Source organism: Orbicella franksi, chromosome 5, assembly GCF_964199315.1.
Source record: "Orbicella franksi chromosome 5, jaOrbFran1.1, whole genome shotgun sequence".
Lineage (NCBI taxonomy): Eukaryota > Metazoa > Cnidaria > Anthozoa > Scleractinia > Merulinidae > Orbicella > Orbicella franksi.
The window spans coordinates 27,635,789-27,644,255 of NC_138149.1; the positions used below are offsets into that span (position 1 = coordinate 27,635,789).

Below are 8,467 nucleotides of genomic sequence, written 5' to 3' on the forward strand. Positions count from 1 at the left end.
AAAAATATATTGCAACAACTATTGCATCTTTCGTTACCTATTCTTGTGATGAAATGACACAAAATTCAAGAACAAGAAGTCATAAGCATAAATTAAACTAACTTACATGGTAGTGCTTACAGTTCCTCTTACCGTCTGCATACCGTATTTACCCGTGTATTAGTCGATCCCGTGTATAAGTCGACCCCCAATTTTTGAGGCCAAAAACTAGATTTTCTTAATTTCCAGGTAAGAATTTCTTGGAAAACTTATCTTGTATTTCTTAAAATTATCTTTCAGCTACCACAGATATGTAAACAAATCACAGCATGTTTCAATGCGCAGTTTTAAAGCTTATTATGGCACGTATACGAGCGTTTTACCCAGTTTAACAACACATGTGCATGCAGACTTTTCGATGATAATTTTTGTAAAATGCTCACAAAAATCAAACGTAAGGATTTCAAACAAGCCTTTTTAAGTGCGAAGAGATTAAAAGTGGCTTTATAAGACAGGCAAAACACCAAAGAAGCTCACGACTTTCAGAACGACGCCATAAACTAAGTGCAAAGCGTGTGTTGGGAACTTGGTAGTCAAGCCTTGAAATCGGTCAAGTACTGGTACAGAAGTCCTCGCACTCGTATCCTGCCAGGTTACCAAGCAAAGAAGTTTCAAGCGTGAAAGATATTTTCTCCGAGCGGCTTTACTACGGCTTTATTTAAAGGAAAAATATTGGTTCTTTATGACAAAATTGAGCCAGTGAGTGTCTACAAGATTCAGGTTAAAATTTAACGGATAAATGTTGATGCATTTTAACTTGAAGCTCTGATATGGAGAGACAGATCGCTAAGCGAACGTACGTTGTAAACTGTGCTGCCGTTTATCACATGTTTGTTAACATCGAAAGACAATTAGTATGCTAATTGTTTGACTGGCGCTTGGATCTCAAGTTTTGACCCATGTATAAGTCGAGGGCGAATTTTTGGACTGATTTTTAGGTCTTGAAAGGTCGACTTATACACGGGAAAATACGGTATGCTGTCCATAAACTGATGCTGCCTGGACAATGTACTCATTATTTTTCTGATCACACCTTTTAAAATGTCACTGTTATATAATTTGTCCTGAAAAAGCAATACATGAAATGTTATGCCTTTGGCACTCACCAAATGCCTTTACAAGATGTATAATGTACACCATATCAACATTCACAATTCTCTTTACTTTCATTGTAACTCTTTTGTGTCATTTTCCCTCACTTGAAGACAGGACTTCCACATTAGGTTATAATTGCCTCTGGAATCTCTATGAATTCACAGGGAGTGATAACAATTAAATCATGACTAATTTTAGCAAAGGAGGCATTCAAATGTCAGATTTTAATGCTAAGTTTATACAGTAACTTTACATTACTCTTCGTACATATATATAACCTCTCAATTATTACACCTATAGACAGAAGGTGTGCTGGGGGAAGAAATGTTCTAAACTCTCTAAACTTTTCCCCCTTACCTGTAATAGGATGACTATTATGAACTACAGTTTGTAACCAACACCAACATCAGGTTATGTATACACATGTATATTTGTTGTCATCTGTAATCATAAAAAAATAAAAATTTAAAATCCCCCATAAAGTTCACACTCAATAACACTGCTACATGTAGCGCTGTTACTGGAAATCAATTTAAGTGAAACTGTTGAAACAGCTCTGCCAAAATTTTTCCTAGCAGTTAAGGCAGGATAACAGAATATACATGTAGCTTCTGTGCTGTAGGTATGGTGGAAAATAATAGATTATCAGAAATGAAGGTTCCTGAGACATTTTGACAGCACTGAGAGGAATTAATATATAAATTCACAAAAGAAGGAGAAGTTCTTGCCCTGTCCAGTTCTCTGTAATAAAAATATCATTTACATGAGTCATTTATAATATGTGGTTTGTGTTTAAAGCCGATATAATGCACACTCTGATTCGCCAATTCCAGTGCATTATTTACATTTACATGGTATACCTCGGTAAAACCATAAAACATTGCATGGGACTAAAATAAAAAATATAAAAAATAAAAAGAAATGCCTAATTCATAACAATTTAAAATACTCAACACTAAAACGAATGTAATTCTTTACTTGAAAATTATTCTCCCGTAATGCCCATGGGCCAATTACAGGCAGGTTAAAAAGTCCTAACACAAAGTAAAAGGAAATTAAGAAAACTATTGCTTTTTTCCGGAAAATTGTAGCAACTGAAGACAATGATGGAACACGCTGAGAGTGCATTCTATCAACCTGATGAGATAAAATTTAAGGAGAATAGAGAATTCACGAAGTTATATCACAAACAAATTGGTACAGGACAGGAGAAAGGAAACTGTACAGCCAGGAAGAAACTGAAACTTTCTTTGACCAGCAAAAAAGTATGCATGCACAACAAAGAAAACAGTCAGTGACATTCATTTAATAAGTTAGTAAATAAAAAATTAGTGTGAAGAAGAGAGTAAAGAGAGAGAGAGAGTGGAGATAGGAGAGCACTCTCTCCAACTAAATTGTGTATATATGTATGTAAAAGTTCTTCTTATTACTGAGAAATGGTCAGGGCAAGAACTTCTATTACACTGTTCAATTTACCGAGTCAATTAGTACTATCTCACTTTTTTGGAACATTTCCATATTAAGTGTAAATACCGCATTGGGGAATAACCTCTTATTAACAAAATACGGTCCATGTACCCCCAACCAAAAGCAATGGCACAAATAACATGAAATAGCCAATCAAAATCAAAGCAGAGCTTCATTTGCAGACAGGATTGCCATGCATAATCGTCTACTCGACATTTTGGACTATATAAGCATTTCACCAAACCGAACTAATTGGACAGACAACAAAATAAAACGAGGAAATCTACATTATAAACACAAGATGCATATCACTACATCTGAGCTCGAGTATCAACAGCAAATCCCTTTTCAGTGAACGGTGACCGAATAAAAGAGAGGGTAAAGAAAATTCGTTTAAGCTTGCGGTGTTAAAGTTGAAAAATTATTCACGCTTAAATTTGAATATTACTGAGAGTCTGTATTTTTGCCGACGGCTTAATTTAGCTATGCAGTCATTTCATTGGCAGTAGCTTTTATTACCAGTCTTCAACCAATTTAACCTCGGAATTCACAAAAGCATTTCGCCAAACCGAATAAATTGAACTAACAAAACGAGGAAATCTCCATACTTTGTAATCACAATATGCAAATATTCACATAGGAACAAAAGTAAATTTAGCAAATCCTGTTCGCTTCGGCTTAAAATGGTTTGTAGACCTTTCTTGGTTCAGTTTTCAACAACAGAAGAACAAATTTTAGCAGTCTACGAAGCGGCAGTGCTACCTAAATCAGAGAAAACTTCAAAACTCGCCCGGCCGTGTTTACAAGTACGATTTTGGTTAAGCTTATTTTTAGATGTGAGGTTATAAGCTTAAATTGACGACGAAAATCGATAGAAAACATAATTTGTTTACAACTTACAGCAACCTCCAAAGCGACCCACGTGTTATTGTTTAGAGACGAGCGAAATTAAAACGATGCAATTTTTAAAATCTCTTACAGCATGGCTTCAAATAAGGAAGACTTTTAATGGATTCCAATTGAAAATAAGCTTATATCGCCGAGGAAACTTGTTAATTTTCATACCAAACGCAACAACAAAAGTCACTTACCGCAAGTTGGCAATTCAGTTCGGCCAGTGTAAATCTTCCAGGCAGAAACTTGCAGCAAAAGTTGTGAAGACTAAACTGAAGTTATATTTTCGATAGATCAACGAATCAACCACTTCTTTCCGCTACGTTTAGTGTTTTGCAATTTCTCTAAAACACTCGGGTACGTTTGATTTCTCTAATGTTCATCACCTGACCAAATCAGGTGACTTTTGAATTTTCTTGCACGGCTGCACAGCATCACGTTCGCGCGAATTTTGAACTTGGCCATGGGGGGTTCGGCAGTCTTCTGAATCAATTTGTCGGGTACTTTCGCCTCCTTTCTATAGCCCTCGTTAGCTTTGGTTCACGGCATTGTTCGGTATTATTTCACCTCCTTTCTCTAGCCCTTGACTAGCTATAATTCACGGCATTGTTCAGTACTGTTTCGCCTCCTTCCCCAGCGCTGGCCCGCTCAGTCTTTTTCGCGATATTCTTCGCTACTTCTTTGCCTGTTAATTCTTGCTTTCTGTCTTTTGCTTCAGCGCAACCCTGTCTTAAAAATATTAAATCAACTTCCGCTATCGTTTTTCTTTAAAAATCCCGCCAAGAAAAATGGCATTCACCCGCTACCAACTGAGGGTGCATGTCTCTGTCAACCTATTAGCTGGAGTATGGCCGCCATCTTGCGCGACTCCGTCGTCGTCGTCGTCGTCGTCGTCGCCGTCGTGCGTACGCGCCCACGAGCAATACCGCTAGCCATGATAACCATGAGAAAATCAATTCATGGGTTTCCTTTTCTTCCCTATATGGGTATGGGGCTCCGCCGGAGCTCCGCTATTACCTTCTTTTTAAATGTATGCCATTTAAGCAACGAGCATGGCGTAGAGGGAGCTGAATAGCCTTTAAGTTTTTCAGTGAAATCTTAGGAAAACTTGAAAGTCTAACATAGTTAAAAAAAGTCTAAATATGTTACTATAAACCAGATAGGAAGAACGATGTCAAAGATCGAGGTCTACGAAAAAGAAAATAAATTCAGTCATCTCGAACATACAAGTAAGATGCTCGGATCATGGCGTGGCCCCTTAACTGTGAATCCTTACTATTACACGGCGCACTATCAGTAACGATAAATTAAAAACATGCTAATTATTCTTCGAGTCACTTGATATATCCATGCGAAAAATTGAAAAAGAAAAAAACTTTAAAACCAGCAGCAATTTCAAAATAGTCTCTTTTACCAACAATCTTCCTTGCATGTCATTGTCCATTAAAAAGAAATAAACTATTAATCACAGTCTACCCCAAAATACTGAATAACTCTTACTGGATTCAGAAACTTCCATAAACACAAATAACGTATCACAAACGATGAACATAAAATAAAAGAACAAAATTTAATTTTTCGATGATCCGTACATGGCATAGAAAAAATTAGCGTTTCATCGCTTAAACGTGCAGTTTTCCGACCTCTCCTCTCTAAGGCATAACCCGAGTTTAACACCAGAAGGTTAACAACCAATATCTTTGCATATCCCATTAATCCGAGAGGTGTCTGTGATAACAGTAAAAAAATAAGACGCAGAATAGACGGTTGATGATGTAAAGAAAGAAGCCTTCTTAGAGCCGGAGGGTTTCAGCATTCTTCTAAAATAGTGACACCTCTCTAAATAAAAAGCTACATTTGCCGCGTTTCTTAGTACACTCAGCGTGTTATATAGATTTTCCCCGAGACCTGACTGGCTCTCACGACAATATGATATAGTGCCCGTGCTGCTCTTCAAAGAGAGAAATATTCTTCAATTTTGTCTTTAATATACTGAAAATTGTATGGTTTGGAAACAAGAGTGTGGCAAATATGGACAACCCGTAGCGCATAAACAATGCGCGTGCCCTATTCTATGGTTCACAAATATTATCACTCACTCGTCTCCCCGCCCGAGACAACAGTGTTGTTATTTGGCAAGCCAAGGACTCCTTTATTTAACACCGCTTGCATAGAAAACTGATTATACAATCTTACTTATCCGTGACTAATCGACAGACAAACATCCCTCGGAAGAAAATAGTCTGTGCCTGAGTCACTTCGCTGGTTCGCGTGAGTTATGTAAAGTTTCATGACTTTCGATTCACGGCCTTGGAAGAAGTGGGTTAGTGGGCTGGAAAAACTAATTTCAACGTTATCCAATACACAAACTAAGTAAGAAACGAGATTGACTTAAAGAAACTCAAAACAATTTATTCTGTATTGATTGATTCTGTAGGAAACTTTGCATGGCTATTCAATCATTCAGTCAATGTTCTCGGCAAGAATGTTCACGCCATGTCTAAGGTGTGGTTTTACGGGGGTGTAGCAATGAAAAAGGAACAAATTGATATACCATCCTACGTGATTTGTTGTCTACGGCGTTTGAAATTTGATATCAACAGAGAAATCCGTAAAATTATTGTGACCCAAACGGACCAGATATGTTTGTTTTGCCACTTTGTTTACATTATGACCACGATCGAGTCCCAGTATTGGATGTTTAGCTAGCTTTATGCGCAACCTCTCTATTGGCCTTCGTTTTAAAAATACACCCTCTTCGTCGAACGATCTGTGAGGTAAAAAGTACTTAAGACCCTTAATTATTTTCGCCCACGTACCTATGTATGTGGGGGCTGATGGGTCAGTTCTTCGTCGCGTCGCTTTGGTTTTAACATAGACTGATACTTTTTTCATTAGTAATCTATTTTATTTCAGTTACATGCAGGATGAAATTCTTTTCATTTTTAATCAATTACATGTGCAAGAGCGGTTAAAATAAATCGTACATACATTAAAACCTAACCGTATAAATAGACACGCTCTAAGCGTTAAGACCATCGTAACTTCGATCTAAAAGAACAAGCTTATTACAAAGAGGGCAACATGGATTTAACACATATCTTTCTAGTAAGGAAAATAAGCATCAATGACTAAGTCATTAGTTGCAACTTTTGATACTTTGATTAGGGATTCTTTTTATGTCTGAAGTCGACGAAAGTATCGTCTGATTTTGCCAGCATTGTTTTTCATCCCTGTCTGCAATAGCTGTTTCGTTTTTAAAAAAAGGATGTGCTTTAGCCTTCCTAATTTTACGACAGTATTTTCCCTGCACTACAAATGTCCTTGTCAAGCACATAAAAACTAAATATATATAGCAATGCTTTCTGAGGCTCTTCCAGTAGATATTAAAGTTTTGTTTCTTAATTTACTAGACTGTGAAAAAATTAACTTTGATGGTAATTAATTTTATTTGCAACCTCTTACTTGAAGAAAAGTAATCAATTTTATCCAGACATTGTTACCACTGTACGTGTACTGTATGCAAAATCAACTAGCAAAACTGGCATCAGTTGATTGGTTACCTTGGTTACTGTACATGTTAATATATGGGGTGTATTTTTATATCCGTAGACCGTGGTAGTATTCTTGTTGGCCAATGTAGAAGTCGGATCAACGAGAACAGGCCCACTCAGTATACAAACCACGCGCACGCCCTATGCAATCATTTTTCAGACTAAATGAGAACTGCAGCGGAGGAAATCTCCTTAAGATTCACATTGATAAATGTACCAACGGACAGTGTGAGGCAAAGTTAGATGGGGCGTCGACAAAAGAAAGTACTGCAAGTAAGTGTTGCTATAATGCTACCGTCCGCGTTAACACAGGCTACGAAATTGCCGAACGCTGATTGATCAGATAGTCACATAGCAGAGGAAAATTACAGCAAGTTGAATTAAGTCCAGACTGAACGAATTGGGATGGATGCAAGGATCATTAGATTTAGTTTTCGCTGATTTGAGATTGCTTTGAGTTATACGCTACTGAGCTCCTATGAATTTGACAGCAAGATTAATTAAAATTTATCTGCTTTAAAAAAAGTAACGACCCGATCTCTGCTTTTGGAGAAGGAAGGAAGAGGGAGGGACTGAGGGAGGGACTGAGGGGGGCGTCGGTAAAATATTCTATTAAAATCACCAGACAAGGGCCTTGGGCAGATAAGTTCACGGCAGAAATATTTAACAGGGAATTCAGAACCATTTCCGTTTATTGTATTTGCATACAACAGAAATTTTGTCAGCTTTCAAGATTAAATTTGTGTCAGCTTTTCGCTAATAATGTATTTTTTATTATTTTTTATAAGAATTTAGGATCAAGACTATCAGTGCTACAATCAGTGCTACAGGAAAGAAGTGCATTGAGTTTCGTGGTCATAAATACACTTACGCACTAAAGGCGGCCGTCAACAGCAACAATGTTACTTTCATAGAGGTGAGCGTGACAAAAACTAGTTTCAGCTAATCAGTTTAAAGTGGTTTTCAAATGAGTGTCACAAAACTAGGGAAATTACTACGCTGAGCGAGTGCCTTCAAATACTCGCGCTACTTTGTCATAGAATCAGTAGTAAAATCAAAAGGAATTGTGATTCACTCGATTACGTTTCCCGGGATTTATGATTGGTTCTCTGGATTGTCTGAGTCCTATGTGATTGGCCAGAATTGTATCTGATGATTATTAAAACTCAAAACAGAATGCCAAACAATATACAGAAAACCTCACCGCAAAGTTACAAAACTCAAATCAAAATTCTACCTTTTCCTGGGTTAGCTTAACCGGGCTCTGAACAACCCGGCCCAGGAGCTACGCTTTTAGGCTGGCCTAAATTTTTATATTATACGGGATGGTTTGTCCAAAATGGTTCCCCGCGGGGCTGAACTGACCAGAATTTGGGTACCTATAGGACTGAGTTGGCACTTTGTGACTGCATGAGATT

At 37.4% G+C, this 8,467-nt stretch overlaps 1 long non-coding RNA gene across 1 annotated transcript; it reads right to left on the reverse strand.

The window, feature by feature from the left end:
• Nucleotides 1-1,020: 1,020 nt before the first annotated feature.
• Nucleotides 1,021-4,505, reverse strand: LOC145487605 (uncharacterized). The gene is made up of 3 exons (XR_014049427.1): nt 3,693-4,505; nt 1,492-1,575; nt 1,021-1,103 (listed from the first exon to the last, which is right to left on the reverse strand). It is a non-coding gene; the product is annotated as an uncharacterized LOC145487605 (long non-coding RNA).
• Between the last annotated feature and the right edge of the window lie 3,962 nt (nt 4,506-8,467).